Source organism: Haliotis cracherodii, unplaced genomic scaffold, assembly GCF_022045235.1.
Source record: "Haliotis cracherodii isolate W230 unplaced genomic scaffold, xgHalCrac1.p SCAF_12, whole genome shotgun sequence".
Classification (NCBI taxonomy): domain Eukaryota; kingdom Metazoa; phylum Mollusca; class Gastropoda; order Lepetellida; family Haliotidae; genus Haliotis; species Haliotis cracherodii.
The window spans coordinates 25,752,357-25,768,257 of NW_027266267.1; the positions used below are offsets into that span (position 1 = coordinate 25,752,357).

The 15,901-nt window shown below is 46.7% G+C and overlaps 1 protein-coding gene across 1 annotated transcript in view; it reads left to right on the top strand.

Annotated features, from left to right (window-relative positions):
• Positions 1 to 342: 342 nt before the first annotated feature.
• LOC139457724 (retinoic acid receptor gamma-A-like) overlaps positions 343 to 15,901 on the top strand; it is a 69,052-nt gene continuing 53,493 nt past the window's right edge. The window contains exon 1 of the mRNA XM_071239075.1: positions 343 to 421. The gene's annotated coding sequence lies outside the window, so the exon portion shown is untranslated. The remainder of the gene's footprint in view (positions 422 to 15,901) is intronic.

The window sequence follows — 15,901 nt, forward strand, 5'->3', positions numbered from 1 at the left end:
CCGGCCATGTGTTATATATATGCGTATAACGAACTACGGTTATAACGAACTAAAATTAGTGGTCCCTTTGTGTTCGTTATAACAGTAGTTTACTTTAGATAAGTAATAGCCCAAAATACTCTTATTTGAAAGCAGTTTCTGTCCTACTAGAAAATAACACCAGAAGACACGATCGACACTCATTATGTATAATTTATTTACCCTTCATCTCAAAATAGAAACAGCATAAGATATATATGCATTGCCCCCGTGTATAAACGACAGTACAACGAAGACAACGTATTGAATCGGGTCTATACGACACAACACTATAGGAAATATCATGCAGGTGCTATTTTTAGTGAGCTTAGGTAAACAGCGGACTAGGGTTAGCTCAACCTGATAACACACATTGAGTAGAAGGGAGCGGGAGTCTAATCAGGTCAGTTGACAGGCTTATTCTCTATCATTTCTTACATATTGACTGTCATTGTGCTATGTAATACCCGCTGCTAACACGTACAGTCCCCCATCTCACTGATGGAACGAAGTGTACGGGATGGTATGGATGGTTGACGAAGTGGGTTGGTCTTTTGTCGAAATCATGTGACATCTCCGTCTCTCAGCCGTGGGTTTCTAGGTCAGGAGGGCGGCCGCAAGGAGAGGTTCTCGCTGCCTCTCTGTTCTGTTTACGGTCGTGACAAGCACATTCTTTTAAATGTGATGTGGCATTAGAGACGGTGTATTTCACGGCGTTTTATTATCCATCACGACTGAACGCAGCCGACACGTATCAAACACCATATGCCAAGATTATGCGACAGTTATCGAGCATGTTGTGCGAGCAAGGACACAGGATTGTCATGCTTTCTTATATACTTATCTATTTGATAACGGATTTCACAATAATACCGTTTAGTGTCATGCACTTTAACGCGACTATACCCTTTGAGATCTAAAACAAATAGTATAATTATTCGACGTTTATTTAAGACAATTAATCTATGTTCGTGCGTGCGTGAGTATATAGTTCATTTTTTTTTCTTAAGCTACACATTGTTTTGACGTTCTCAAGTCCATTTTGGTTAGTGGTATTAGATTGCGAACCTAATCTTAAAATAGTAGCAATTTTATATGTGGGTCCATGTTGCTAGGGGATGGAATATAAACTATGAATCATTAAGACTAATTCATGTTTATATCGGAATCGTACAGAGGACTCTTCTTTAAATAGAAATTTCTTATGATTGGAGAAGGGGGTTTGTTGCTTCTATTTAGAAGTTGTAGAATTTGTCAGCAGAGATCCCACATTGGCTGTTTTGAAAACAAATTGTATTCACATGACTTCTAGTTCAATTTAAATGTTCCGTACCTTTTTTTGAATGTGTCGACCTTAAGTGACATGTTTCGATGTTTTCAATACTTTATCTAAATAAAAATATCTTCCTCCATAATAAAGGCTTTCATACGCACCATGTCGTTACTACCAAACTAACATGGCAATCCTTCCCACCCACCATAGCACTGCTTTCCTCCCAGCATAGCACCCCTTTCCTCCCACCATAGCACTGCTTTCCTCCCACCATAGCACCCCTTTCCTCCCAGCATAGCACCCCTTTCCTCCCACCATAGCAACCCTTTCCTCCCAGCATAGCACCCCTTTCCTCCCACCATAGCACCCCTTTCCTACCAGCATAGCACCCCTTTCCACCCACCATAGCACCCATTTCCTCCCACCATAGAACCCCTTTCCTCCCACCATAGCACCCCTTTCCTCCCACCATAGCACCCCTTTCCTCCCACCATAGCACCCCTTTCCTACCAGCATAGCACCCCTTTCCACCCACCATAGCACCCATTTCCTCCCACCATAGAACCCCTTTCCTCCCACCATAGAACCCCTTTCCTCCCCGCATAGCACCCCTTTCCTCCCAGCATAGCACCCCTTTCCTCCCAGCATAGCACCCCTTTCCTCCCAGCATAGCACCCCTTTCCTCCCAGCATAGCACCCCTTTCCTCCCACCATAGCACCCCTTTCCTCCCACCATAGCAACCCTTTCCTCCCACCATAGCAACCCTTTCCTCCCACCATAGTAACCCTTTCCTCCCATCATAGTAACCCTTTCCTCCCACCATAGAACCCCTTTCCTCCCACCATAGCACCCCTTTCCACCCACCATAGAACCCCTTTCCTCCCACCATAACACCCCTTTCCCTCCCACCATAGCAACCCTTTCCTCCCACCATAGCAACCCTTTTCTCCCACCATAGCAACCCTTTCCTCCCACCATAGCAACCTTTTTCTCCCACCATAGCAACCCTTTTCTCCCACCATAGCAACCCTTTCCTCCCACCATAGTAACCCTTTCCTCCCACCATAGCACTGCTTTCCTCCCACCATAGCACCCCTTTCCTCCCACCATAGCACCCCTTTCCTCCCACCATAGCACCCCTTTCCTCCCACCATAGCACCCCTTTCCTACCAGCATAGCACCCCTTTCCACCCACCATAGCACCCATTTCCTCCCACCATAGCACCCCTTTCCTACCAGCATAGCACCCCTTTCCACCCACCATAGCACCCATTTCCTCCCACCATAGAACCCCTTTCCTCCCACCATAGAACCCCTTTCCTCCCCGCATAGCACCCCTTTCCTCCCACCATAGCACCCCTTTCCTCCCAGCATAGCACCCCTTTCCTCCCACCATAGCACCCCTTTCCTCCCACCATAGCACCCCTTTCCTCCCACCATAGCAACCCTTTCCTCCCACCATAGCAACCCTTTCCTCCCACCATAGTAACCCTTTCCTCCCATCATAGTAACCCTTTCCTCCCACCATAGAACCCCTTTCCTCCCACCATAGCACCCCTTTCCACCCACCATAGAACCCCTTTCCTCCCACCATAGCACCCCTTTCCCTCCCACCATAGCAACCCTTTTCTCCCACCATAGCAACCCTTTCCTCCCACCATAGTAATCCTTTCCTCCCACCATAGCAACCCTTTCCTCCCACCATAGCAACCCTTTCCTCCCACCATAGCAACACTTTCCTCCCACCATAGAACCCCTTTCCTCCCACCATAGCATCCCTTTCCTCCCACCATAGTACCCCTTTCCTCCCACCATAGAACCCCTTTCCTCCAACCATAGCAACCCTTTCCTCCCACCGTAGTAACCCTTTTCTCCTACCATAGTAACCTTTTCCTCCCACCATAGAACCCCTTTCCTCCCACCATAGCACCCCTTTCCTCCCACCATAGCAACCCTTTCCTCCCACCGTAGTAACCCTTTCCTCCTACCATAGTAACCCTACAAATCCCCACCGTCAACCCCACCCACTCGCCATAGTAAATCTACCCATCCCCCATAGCAACCCTACCCATTCACCGAAGTAGCTCTACCCATCCACCATAGTAACCCTACCCATCCACCATGTTACCCTACCCATCCACCATAGTAACCCTACCCATCCACCATAGTAACCCTACCCATCCACCACAGTAGCCCAACCCATCCACCATAGTAACCCTACCCATCCACCACTGTAACCCTACCCATCCACCATAGTAACCCTACCCATCCACCATAGTAACCCTACCCATCCACCATAGTCACCTTACCCATCCACCATAGTAAACCAACCCATCCACCATAGTAAACCAACCCATCAACCATAGTAACAATACCCATCAACCATAGTAACCCTACCCATCCACCATAGTAACAATACCCATACACCATAGTAACCCTACCCATCCACCATAGTCACCCTACCCATCCACCATAGTAACCCCACCCATCCACCATAGTAACCCCACCCATGCACCATAGTAACCCCACCCATCCACCATAGTAACCCTACCCATCCACCATAGTAACCCTACCCATCCACCACAGTAACCCTACTCATCCACCACAGTAACCCTACCCATCCACCACAGTAACCCTACTCATCCACCATAGTAACCTACCCATCCACCATAGTAACCCCACCCATCCACCCTACCCATCCACCATAGTCACCATACCCATCTACCATAGTAACCTTTCCCATTCACAACCCTACCCATCCACCGGGGTGACCCTACCCATCCACCATAGTAACCCCACCCATCCACCATAGTAACCCCACCCATGCACCATAGTAACCCCACCCATCCACCATAGTAACCCTTTCCTCCCACCATAGCATCCCTTTCCTCCCACCATAGCATTCCTTTCCTCCCATCATAGTAACCCTACAAATCCCCACCGTCAACCCCACCCACTCGCCATAGTAAATCTACCCATCCCCCATAGCAACCCTACCCATTCACCGAAGTAGCTCTACCCACCCACCATAGTAACCCTACCCATCCACCATAGTCACCCTACCCATCCGCCACAGTAACCCTACCCATCCACCATGTTACCCTACCCATCCACCATAGTAACCCTACCCATCCACCATGTTACCCTACCCATCCACCATAGTAACCCTACCCATCCACCATAGTAACCCTACCCATCCACCACAGTAACTCAACCCATCCACCATAGTAACCCTACCAATCCACCACTGTAACCCTACCCATCCACCAAAGTAACCCCACCCATTCACCATAGTAACCCTACCCATCCACCATGTTACCCTACCCATCCACCATAGTAACCCTACCCATCCACCATAGTAACCCTACCCATCCACCACAGTAACTCAACCCATCCACCATAGTAACCCTACCCATCCACCACTGTAACCCTACCCATCCACCAAAGTAACCCCACCCATTCACCATAGTAACCCCACCCATCCACCATAGTAACCCTACCCATCCACCATAGTAACCCTACCCATCCACCATAGTAACCCTACTCATCCACCATAATCACCTTACCCATCCACCATAGTAACCCTACCCATCCACCATAGTAACCCTACCCATCCACCATAGTAACCCTACCCATCCACCACAGTAACCCAACCCATCCACCATAGTAACCCTACCCATCCACCACTGTAACCCTACCCATCCACCATAGTCACCATACCCATCCACCATAGTAACCCTACCCATTCACCATAGTCACCTTACCCATCCACCATAGTAAACCAACCCATCCACCATAGTAAACCAACCCATCAACCATAGTAACAATACCCATCAACCTTAGTAACCCTACCCATCCACCATAGTAACAATACCCATACACCATAGTAACCCTACCCATCCACCATAGTCACCCTACCCATCCACCATAGTAACCCCACCCATCCACCATAGTAACCCCACCCATGCACCATAGTAACCCCACCCATCCACCATAGTAACCCTACCCATCCACCATAGTAACCTACCCATCCACCATAGTAACCCCACCCATCCACCCTACCCATCCACCATAGTCACCATACCCATCTACCATAGTAACCTTTCCCATTCACAACCCTACCCATCCACCGGGGTGACCCTACCCATCCACCATAGTAACCCCACCCATCCACCATAGTAACCCCACCCATGCACCATAGTAACCCCACCCATCCACCATAGTAACCTTTTCCTCCCACCATAGAACCCCTTTCCTCCCACCATAGCACCCCTTTCCTCCCACCATAGCACCCCTTTCCTCCCACCGTAGTAGCCCTTTCCTCCTACCATAGTAACCCTTTCCTCCCACCATAGCACCCCTTTCCTCCCACCATAGAAACCCTTTCCTCCCACCATAGCAACCCTTTCCTCCCACCATAGCATCCCTTTCCTCCCACCATAGCATTCCTTTCCTCCCATCATAGTAACCCTACAAATCCCCATCGTCAACATCACCCACTCGCCATAGTAAATCTACCCATCCCCCATAGCAACCCTACCCATTCATCGAAGTAGCCCTACCCATCCACCATAGTAACCCTACCCATCCACCATAGTCACCCTACCCATCCGCCACAGTAACCCTACCCATCCACCATGTTACCTTACCCATCCACCATAGTAACCCTACCCATCCACCATAGTAACCCTACCCATCCACCACAGTAACTCAACCCATCCACCATAGTAACCCTACCAATCCACCACTGTAACCCTACCCATCCACCAAAGTAACCCCACCCATTCACCATAGTAACCCTACCCATCCACCATGTTACCCTACCCATCCACCATAGTAACCCTACCCATCCACCATAGTAACCCTACCCATCCACCACAGTAACTCAACCCATCCACCATAGTAACCCTACCCATCCACCACTGTAACCCTACCCATCCACCAAAGTAACCCCACCCATTCACCATAGTAACCCCACCCATCCACCATAGTAACCCTACCCATCCACCATAGTAACCCTACCCATCCACCATAGTAACCCTACTCATCCACCATAATCACCTTACCCATCCACCATAGTAACCCCACCCATCCACCATAGTAACCCCACCCATCCACCATAGTAACCCCACCCATGCACCATAGTAACCCCACCCATCCACCATAGTAACCCTACCCATCCACCATAGTAACCTACCCATCCACCATAGTAACCCCACCCATCCACCCTACCCATCCACCATAGTCACCATACCCATCTACCATAGTAACCTTTCCCATTCACAACCCTACCCATCCACCGGGGTGACCCTACCCATCCACCATAGTAACCCCACCCATCCACCATAGTAACCCCACCCATGCACCATAGTAACCCCACCCATCCACCATAGTAACCTTTTCCTCCCACCATAGAACCCCTTTCCTCCCACCATAGCACCCCTTTCCTCCCACCATAGCACCCCTTTCCTCCCACCGTAGTAGCCCTTTCCTCCTACCATAGTAACCCTTTCCTCCCACCATAGCACCCCTTTCCTCCCACCATAGAAACCCTTTCCTCCCACCATAGCAACCCTTTCCTCCCACCATAGCATCCCTTTCCTCCCACCATAGCATTCCTTTCCTCCCATCATAGTAACCCTACAAATCCCCATCGTCAACATCACCCACTCGCCATAGTAAATCTACCCATCCCCCATAGCAACCCTACCCATTCACCGAAGTAGCCCTACCCATCCACCATAGTAACCCTACCCATCCACCATAGTCACCCTACCCATCCGCCACAGTAACCCTACCCATCCACCATGTTACCCTACCCATCCACCATAGTAACCCTACCCATCCACCATAGTAACCCTACCCATCCACCACAGTAACTCAACCCATCCACCATAGTAACCCTACCCATCCACCACTGTAACCCTACCCATCCACCAAAGTAACCCCACCCATTCACCATAGTAACCCTACCCATCCACCATGTTACCCTACCCATCCACCATAGTAACCCTACCCATCCACCATAGTAACCCTACCCATCCACCACAGTAACTCAACCCATCCACCATAGTAACCCTACCCATCCACCACTGTAACCCTACCCATCCACCAAAGTAACCCCACCCATTCACCATAGTAACCCCACCCATCCACCATAGTAACCCTACCCATCCACCATAGTAACCCTACCCATCCACCATAATCACCTTACCCATCCACCATAGTAACCCCACCCATCCACCATAGTAAACCAACCCATCCACCAAAGTAACAATACCCATACACCATAGTAACCCTACCCATACACCATAGTAACCCTACCCATCCACCATAGTAACCCTACCCATACACCATAGTAACCCTACCCATACACCATAGTAACCCTACCCATCCACCATAGTAACCCTACCCATGCACCATAGTAACCCTACCAATCCACCACTGTAACCCTACCCATCCACCAAAGTAACCCCACCCATTCACCATAGTAACCCCACCCATCCACCATAGTAACCCTACCCATCCACCATAATCACCTTACCCATCCACCATAGTAACCCCACCCATCCACCATAGTAACCCCACCCATACACCATAGTAACCCTACCCATCCACCATAGTAAACCAACCCATCCACCAAAGTAACAATACCCATACACCATAGTAACCCTACCCATACACCATAGTAACCCTACCCATACACCATAGTAACCCTACCCATACACCATAGTAACCCTACCCATCCACCATAGTAAACCAACCCATCAACTATAGTAACCCTACCCATCCACCATAGTAACCCTACCCATACACCATAGTAACCCTACCCATACACCATAGTAACTCTACCCATCCACCATAGTCACCTTACCCATCCACCATAGTAACCCCACCCATGCACCATAGTAAACCAACCCATCAACTATAGTAACCCTATCCATCCACCATAGTAGCCCCACCCATCCGCCACAGTAACCCCACCCATGGAACCCTTCCACCCTCACCAGGCGCACCGGGCGTGTTAATAGTTTGTGCGTATAAAAGGCAATCACCAGATTTCAAATGAAACGAAATGAGATAGGAAGAAACCAAAGATGAAAGTGTATGAGTATTATTAGTACTGAGTGTTGTGTACGCACGGAGATGGTTAATCGCAAGTGCGGAGCCAGGATTTTAAAAGGGTGGGTATGGACTCCCTGCACCCGTCTGGATCCGCCTACTGTTAATCGTACATGTATGTCTAAATGGCCACATGCCCCCCTGTATGGCGTGATGTTCAAACTTATTTTGCGAAATGGACGGAACAGTGTTCCACTGTATTCATATAATAAACATAAAAAACGTTGTTCGAGCTGTCAGAGTTTATTTATGCATCATTTGTGCATGGAAAGTGTCCACTCCTTGATTTATGCAAGGGAACGTCATATTTAAATTAGAGAGCGGAAAGACGACCGCAAAGGCATTTAAGAACAGACTACTTGTACTTTGGTCCTTTCAATGTTTTTCCGACACAAATGTTTTCAATAAAGTCATCTCCCCGAAGCCAAGTGTGGACAGCGATGCTTGTACAAAGACCTGCCGACATAAGACATTAATTGATACACGACGTTCGTGTATCCAAAGCAGCATAAACTAAATATATCGTCTTGTGGGATTGTCGGGCGTTTCACAAATACAGTGCTTGATCCACGCGATGTTCCGAGTGCAAGTGGCGTTACAGACTTTCGCGTAATGAATATTCTTCATTGCTTCATTTTGCTGATAAGATGACTTTGAACTTCGAATTACTGTGAATTAGTTAGAAAATAACAAATCATCGATGAGTAATTATAACTGTAAATATCTACACAGATACATTGTTTAATACTTGTAAACTTATTTTAATTCGCGACGACGGATGGTGATGAGGCGAGAATGTCTGTTAGTGGTGTATGAGCGGGGAGGATACGAGAATGTCTGTTAGTAGTGTATAAGCGGGGAGGATACGAGAATGTCTGTTAGTAGTGTATGGGCGGGGAGGATACGAGAATGTCTGTAAGTGGTGTATAAGCGGGGAGGATACGAGAATGTCTGTTAGTGGTGTATGAGCGGGAAGGATACGAGAATGTCTGTTAGTGGTGTATGAGCGGGAAGGATACGAGAATGTCTGTTAGTGTTGTATGAGCGGGAAGGATACGAGAATGTCTGTTAGTGGTGTATGAGCGGGGAGGATACGAGAATGTCTGTTAGTGGTGTATAAGCGGGGAGGATACGAGAATGTCTGTTAGTGGTGTATGAGTGGGGAGGATACGAGAATGTCTGTAAGTGGTGTATAAGCGGGGAGGATACGAGAATGTCTGTTAGTGTTGTATGAGCGGGAAGGATACGAGAATGTCTGTTAGTGTTGTATGAGCGGGGAGGATACGAGAATGTCTGTTAGAGGTGTTTGAATGGGAAGCATACGAGAATGTCTGTTAGTGGTGTATGAGCGGGAAGGATACGAGAATGTCTGTTAGTTGTGTATGAGCGGGAAGGATACGAGAATGTCTGTTAGTGGTGTATGAGTAGGGAGGATACGAGAATGTCTGTTAGTGGTGTATGAGCGGGAAGGATACGAGAATGTCTGTTAGTGGTGTATGAGTAGGGAGGATACGAGAATGTCTGTTAGTAGTGTATGAGCGGGGAGGATACGAGAATGTCTGTTAGTAGTGTATAAGCGGGGAGGATACGAGAATGTCTGTTAGTGGTGTATGAGCGGGAAGGATACGAGAATGTCTGTTAGTAGTGTATGGGCGGGGAGGATACGAGAATGTCTGTTAGTGGTGTATGAGCAGGGAGGATACGAGAATGTCTGTTAGTGGTGTATGAGCGGGAGGGTACGAGAATGTTTACTACCTATCACAAATTGTTGCAGGAATAAGTGATGGTTAAATAGAGTTAAATCAAATTTAACATTAATTAAGAATTTAATATTTAAATTTGCAGTTAAATGACAGAAAAACTCGGTATATTTTTTGTCCCTTATTTTATGAGAAACCACGTATAAGAGGAATTATACTTGAATTTAGTAATCTCTGAAAATGCGATAATTGAACTCCTGTTAGGAAATAGATGTTTCCGTTTGGCGGTGTCGTGTGGTCGAAGGGTCGGCGTTGTTTGAGTTGCAAACATGGTTGTGTGCACAATTAGGGTCAAGGACCTCGGTCTGAGTTTGACCACAGCTGATGTGGTATTCGCGATGGTCCGAGTTTCGCCCTCAGTGACGTGGGACGTGGGACGCGTCTGTGTGTGTGTGTCTGTGTCTGTGTGTGTCTGTCTGTGTGTGTGTCTGTCTGTGTGTGTGTGTGTCTGTCTGTGTGTGTGTGTGTCTGTCTCTGTGTGTGTCTGTCTGTCTGTGTGTGTCTGTTTGTGTGTGTGTGTGTGTCTGTCTGTGTGTGTGTGTGTGTGTCTGTCTGTCTGTCAATCTGTGTGGTTGTGAGACTCGGGAGGTGGGAAAAGTTCTGTGTTGTATGATGGGGAGTATCCGAGAATGTCTATTAGTGGTGTATGACGGTGGAGTATACGAGAATGTCTATTAGTGGTGTATGGCGGTGGAGTATACGAGAGTGTCTATTTGTCGTGTATGACGGTGGAATATACGAGAATGTCTGTTAGTGGTGTATGACGGAGGAGTATACGAGAATGTCTGTTAGTGGTGTATGACGGTGGAGTATACGAGAATGTCTGTTAGTGGTGTATGACGGTGGAGTATACGAGAATGCCTGTTAGTGATGTATGATGGTTGAGTATACGAGAATGTCTGTTAGTGATGTATGACGAGGGAGTAAATGAGAATGTCTGTTAGTGATGTATGACGAGGGAGGATACGAGAATGTCTGAAAGTGGTGTATGACGAAGGAGGATACGAGAATGTCTGTTAGTGGTGTATGACAGTGGAGGATACGAAAAATGTTGTTAGTGGTTTATGATAGTGGAGTTTACGAGAATGTCTGTTGGTGATGTATGACGAGGGAGTATACGAGAATGTCTGTTAGTGAATTATTCAGATGTATGACGAGGGAGTATACGAGAATGTCTGTTAGTGATGTATGACGGGGGAGTATACGAGAATGTCTGTTAGTGACGTATGACGGGGGAGTATACGAGAATGTCTGTTAGTGATGTATGACGGTGGAGTATACGAGAATGTCTGTTAGTGGTTTATGATAGTGGAGTTTACGAGAATGTCTGTTAGTGGTGTATGACGAGGGAGTATACGAGAATGTCTGTTAGTGGTGTATGACGGTGGAGTATACGAGAATGTCTGTTTGTGATGTATGACGAGGGAGTATACGAGAATGTCTGTTAGTGGTGTATGATGGTGGAGTATACGAGAATGTCTGTTAGTGGTGTATGACGAGGGAGTATACGAGAATGTCTGTTAGTGGTGTATGACGGTTGAGTATACGAGAATGTCTTTTAGTGGTGTATGACGAGGGAATATACGAGAATGTCTGTTAGTGGTGTATGATGGTGGAGTATACGAGAATGTCTGTTAGTGGTGTATGACGGTGGAGTATACGAGAATGTCTGTTAGTGGTGTATGACGAGGGAATATACGAGAATGTCTGTTAGTGGTGTATGACGAGGGAGAATACGAGAATGTCTATTTGCGATGCATGAGTAGGGAAGGATACGGGGATATCTGTAAGTGGTGTATGACAGGGTATGCGGCAAGATGTAGGGGGGGGGGGGGGGGGGGGGGTGCGAGAATTTCTATTTATGACGTATGACAGGGTTTTGCTCAGGGTCTACGCCCCCAACCCTCTCTTTCCTAAACCATCTCGTGTGTCTCACCAGTTAGAAGGATTTTCTGAAGCTTCTCCGTCAGTTTGTCCACTCTTCTCGGCACTGATTACAGAACGAACGCCCGCATAGCGATGTGTACATATATGTCTGACGTTTTATCAGCTTCATTACAAACGTGGAGCTCTATTTGACCTCTAATAATAAAGCGGATGACGACCGATTAACAATTACAGATATTGACACAACATTTATCTGCCTACGAAATGTCGCTCTTACAAATGACACTAGAAGGTGGAGTGAGTGAGTGAGTTGAATTTAATGCCGCTTTTAGCATTATTCCTGTTATTTCACGGCGCGTCAGCTTGACGTGAGAGGAGAGCTCATAGTCCCAAGTCTCAGACGTTTACCACTATGGGGAAAACCCACGAGCACGGGTTTGGCGCTGATAAACCTAGAAACAAAATCGTGGTAGGTAGGTAGGTGTGCGTACGTGTTTGCGTGCGTGCGTGTTTGCGTGAGTGTGCGTGCGTATTTGCGTGCGTGCGTGCGTGCGTGCATGCATGCATGCATGTATGTATGTATGTATGTATGTATGTATGTATGTATGTATGTATGTATGTATGTATGTATGTATGCATGTATGTATGTATGTATGTAATCCTACCATGGACCCGAGTCTTACAAATCTGCTTGTCACAACACTGGTATTATCAGCGGAAGCATGTTATCATTTAGAACTATCAAGGATATACCAAGCTGTCACCACGACTCACGTGCTTTGTCACAATATTGGAATTATCTATACAAGTGTGGCGTGTTTCACTGATAAGAATCTACGTCACCAACCACGATCATTTGCGCAACTCACCTGACCTTGAACAGCGGGATTACAATGAGTGCATACCGTATTCAGTCATTCTACTTCCTGACTCTTGAAACAATGCACCGAGACCTGGTAATCTCCTGGTAATCCACGTCCACACGTAAACACGTAATATTGCTCGAACTTCTCCACCGTCATTGTGACTCAGTACATGTGAGGTCACACTTTGATAAAGAAAAGCGCGAAATTTCAAGATGTCTTTCATTCAACTATGACGTCATGCCCACAGTGCTGACGTCATGTTAATGCGATCACGTTGATGGAACCAGCCCATTATCGTCATGTGGAGTGGGGTACACGTGCCATTAGCAGACTGCACAGACGTGTACCAGATGGATGAGCTTCTGCACCTCGTGATGGAAACATGTGACAATTTATCATTATGAATTCCCATGTAACAAGCAATTATCTTATTGTGTCTTTGAAAACGGGACACTGACAATTTATGTCATGTTCTGCCAAACATACTTCAAATAATGTAGGACAGAATTTCCTTCTTTTTAAACACATTTGTCGCAAAAGTAATTATGCCGCAGTGATTCAATTGTCAATACAACTGTTTCAGAAGCTGATCTTAACTCATTAATATCTCTCTACCGCTAAATAAAGACACCCCATTGCGGGTTACGTCAGAACGACAGGTAGTATATTTATTTGTTTGTTGTTTGACGCCACAATAAGTAAAATTCCAGCAATATGACGGCGGATCGGATAATTGAGTGATTGACATCATGAACCCCGGAATAGAGATACGATGGAATGCGCTTCGTGAAGATCCGGGGTAGAATATGCCTTCAGCAACCCATGCTTTCTGACTATGCATGTATTTGGGACCAGTTGCGTGGATCGATGTTCATGATGTCAATCACTGGATTGTTTGGTCTAGACTCGATTGTTTACAGACCGCCGTCATACAACTGGAATATTGCTAAGTGCGGCGTTAGATAACAAAGAAAGAAAGAAACAAACGCTGATATGCAACCAGGTCTACGAGTATGACCACCCGGTCCCGTCAATCGTCTCTTACGACAAGCATAGGTTGTTGAAGACCTATTGTAACCCGAATCTTCACGGTGGCGAATAGAGTGGTATATGCGTTACAACGTTCCGTCTGTGTGACGTCATAACATAACAACGATACCACGTCATCTTATATGACAAATATATTGACACTGTCATTAACAGACAAGTTAGGTATATCACGAAAAGACACAATATCACCATCACACACTAGTGAGTGAGTGGGTGAGTATGGTTTTACGCCGCTTATAGCAATATTCCAGCAATATCACGGCGGGGGACACCACAAATGGGCTCCACACATTGTAGCCATGTCGGGAATCGAACCCGGGTCTTCGGCGTGACGAGCGAGTGCTTTAACCACTCGGCTACCCGACCGCCCCTCCATCAAACATTAGTCCTAAACATAAAACTATAACCCTCTTGACCATGGTGAAACCACATTGTGCTACCCTCGTCAGTGGGGGTCACGGGGTTGCCCAATCGTACGAGACGCTGCTATTCGCTGCGCAGAGTCACGTCCACAAGGATTCAGACTCATTTTAATTTTTTTGTTTGTCAGCAGCATTCGGGTTCTCATTTGTTTCGCCAAAGTGGTAAACGTCTAAGAATTTCATCACTGAGGGGCTTCCCCCCACTTCAAGCTGTACTTCACTTACAACTAAGTCTTTGTGCAACTCAGGCTGTCATTTGATACCAGCAAATAAAGTTATCTTGTTTACATATATATATCACGGCGTGTCAGCTTAATGTGGGAGGTAAGCCCGAAGTGATGCAGGTCTCAGACGTTTACCACTTCGGTGACACCCACGTGCACGGGTATGGTGCTGAAAAATCTGGAAACATAATCGGGGCGAACCGGGATTCGAACCCACAATCATAGGTTTCTGGCGTGCCCAAGGGACACAACTCTGCGAATCGCGGCGCCTTAGACGACTGGGCCACCCGTGCCCCCTTTAATCCTAGAGCTGAGGGAATGTAGACTTGTCAAATCATTCCAGACTAGCGTTGGACATCTTTTAAATTTTATTCTCTATGGTCTGGGAGAGAGACTACACGCAATTCCCACCCGATCCTTGTTGTAGTTGTACGTTTCTTTAATCAGTATTGACAAAGCGTCCGCCCGGAGAACGAAAGGTCAGGGGTACGATCCTCGACGCGTCATACCAAAAAGACGTTAAAATATGGTACTTGTTGTTACCTTGTCTGGCGCTCGGCATTAAGGGGTTAAAACACGGACTGGTCGGCTCGGAGTCAGTATACTGTGTCTGAGTGAGGTGTTCATGTTAAACTGCGGCATGGTATCTCAGTGTGCATCGGCATCAATCTGGGCTAGTACAAGCAGCCACACACACACACACACACACACACACACACACACACACACACACACACACACACACACACACACACACACACACACACACTGCGCGTGCATGCCGTCTCTATATAAGTGCAATAAAATAGAACGAGACGTTCAACCCCATTACACATTACAGCTCACCAGTAGTGACAAGTGATACACGGTACCTGAAATCGGCAAGACAATGCCCAAGACCATTTTATCATCTGTGAAACTTTGATTAATTTGCAAGCATTTGTGCTCCTTCTAGATGGAATTTAATCCAATGTGGGTATTAAGTACGTGCGGTTTCCATTAATACCAGCTGGGATTTCTGTTGGAGACACAATTAGTTTTCTGTGAGTGTTTCAGGCTATACATTATAGTTTTCTTAACACAGAAGACCGGACGATTTATGTTATATTACATTTGTAATACAACATAATTGTTCCATGACATCCAGCAACAATATCTTGTATGTTTGGTTAATTGTTAATACCAATGGGGTCTTTCTAGCACAAATAATATTTAACAAAAATATCTTTGCATGACAATAATTTCTTCGATAGTGTTACCTCTTTGGGAATATATGAG